Here is a 2,537-nt window from a genome sequence, read left to right as displayed (position 1 = left end):
TCTCTGCGATGACCGCATTCACTTGGCGACTGCAACTTCTATGTGATGAACGCATGCGGTTGATAGCCGTAACATCCATACGTCGAACGTATGCATTCGTCTTTGCGATGGAGAAATTCTCCGCATGCGATCGTCTATGCGATAGCCCGGCTTCCGCATATGCACCCGCATCCTGCGTTAACTACAAAGATAGGCAATTGAACGCATAATAATGCATAATAGTGGGTTAGCTGAGATTCTTAATGTCGATGGACGCAAACTCATTTTCTCATGAATTCCTAACATAATCGCCGCATATTTTGCTTAACATTCCTCATAATTCTAAACAAAAGGTCTATGAATGCATGTCATCACACCCCCAAACTTCGAATCATGCTTGTCCTCAAGCATGCGTGTAAAAACCAAACCCTAATTACTTCAAGTAGGAGTAAGTAATATGATGTCTTCTAATGAGCTAAATGAAGCCATGCCTTAGGAAGGGTAAAAGAAGGAAGCAAGAAGAAATAGGCTCTTGGGTAGCTAAGTGTAAAAGTAGGAAAACCCGGCTAGGCTAAGGAAGGTCATGCTTGATGATGGAATGCATAATAAGCATATGAATGAGACCATGCCATCTAATAAGGTGTAGTGCTGAAGTAATATTGTGAGTGAAGTTAGAAAAAGGAGTTTTGCTAAATCCTAGCCTTCATCACCAATAGTGTGCCAGGTGGCACAAGGTGGGTTCATGCTGGATTTTGGCGGTAATACAAGCAAGAAGGTCGAATTCATTCGGTCAGTTTGGACAAAATACTTAGGCTATTTGTGTAATTCTAGTGCCATTTGAAAGCTCTATGTGTCTATTTTCTGTGGCTGGGTACTAGAAGGAAAACTTGCCAGAATATGGCCGGAGGCGCAAAATAAATATGAAGGGTTCGTTTCTCAGGTGAATCTAGGCCATCAGTGAAGAATTAAAGCTCCAGGACGAATTACGAACAACTTTGTACAATGGAACTTTTTAAGATGAGGCCTGGAAATCGAGTTATATAATTTTGAAGTTTGAACTGGAAATTATTGAACAAGCAGGCAGCTGCTTGAATTGGGGCCAACGATGAAGTTTTGAATCTCTAAATTAAACGACGAGGAATTTTGAGCTTAAATTTTAAGGTAATGTTGGTAACTCAATTCTAAACATGTTTGTAGAAGGAAGTTTCTTCAAAAGAGGTCTGGATTTTGAGTTATGAATTTTTAAATTGTAATAGAGAATCTATGCATAAGCAGACAACTGCTTGGGAGGAACAAACAAATAGCTCACCATGGAGATTATAGAGAGATTTTGCGATGAGGATCTCGCTAATGAAGGAAATCTCGCTAATTTTGTGATGAGGATCTCGCTCTAGAAGGGAATCTCGCTAGAAATTGGGCTGAGTATTGCTAGTATCGCTGGTAAGGTAGGTATCACTGGTATCGTTGGTAAGGGAGTATTGCTAGGAAAAGCTTGATCTCCCTCATGAGGAGAATCTCGCTTATGAGGAGAATCTCGCTAGTAAAGTTGTCTTTGAAGATGAAAGTTGCATTAGTAAATGAACTATTTGAGGTATTTTGCTAAGAATTCTAAGTAGTTTAACTGGGAATTATGTTCTTTTAGGCCAAGAAGAGCTAGGAAAGGCATATAACCCGTTAAGAGGCCAACGAGCTGTTAGTGACCATGTGATGATTTACTTTTTTAATGATTTAGAAACTAAGAATTCTTGAAGATATTTCCCATGCTAATTGTTTAAATGAATTACCAAGCAACATATTTATGAAACTGTTTCTCATGTAAAGTAAAGCATGTTTTCCATGGAATTGACATGATTTAGATATATTATCTTATCCATATACTTTTAGTATGTTTAAGTAACTCCATTTTTAAGTAACTCTAACCATGGTCGTAACGCTTTCCTCCACTTCGATTGCTTCTTCAAAAAGATATTTTCTAAGTTTAGGTTCGGCAAGCCTTCACTCAAAAAAATTTTATTCATTCACCGCAACTTTGTGTTTAGCTTTTGAGAATACGTTCATTCAAAAAAAATCAAAATTTTACGATTACTTATTAGAATGCGGTGTTGAACCTGGTTACGCTCTTCGTTTTGGCTTGCCCCCACGTGTGTCATGCGGGTTGTTAAGATGATACAATGTAATGAACGCAATTCTCCAGGATCGCTGCCACCTCCAAATTTAGAGGTTGGCAACGCTCTCGCCCAAAGCTAAAAACAAACTTAACAGGAATTGTGATAACAATGTTTGAGTAAGGGTTTGAACAAAAATAAAACTTAAGACCTTCCAAATTTTGAAGAAGCTATTAAAAGTAAGGTGTTGCGATGCTTAGTTAGCGGTTGCGGTAAATTATACGTACCATCATAGATGCATCGCAAAGGAACGCAATCGGAAAAGGAGAATTTCAAAAAGGATAATGCATAAAGATAACAATAAAGAACCTTAAGTAGAATAACGCATTCGACCACGCTTTAGAATTCAGGCGATCGAGCATGCGTTGCAAGGATGGGGAGGATTCCTTCATT

Source organism: Benincasa hispida, chromosome 4 (assembly GCF_009727055.1).
Source record: "Benincasa hispida cultivar B227 chromosome 4, ASM972705v1, whole genome shotgun sequence".
NCBI lineage: Eukaryota > Viridiplantae > Streptophyta > Magnoliopsida > Cucurbitales > Cucurbitaceae > Benincasa > Benincasa hispida.
Note: the sequence above shows the minus strand (reverse complement) of the source record.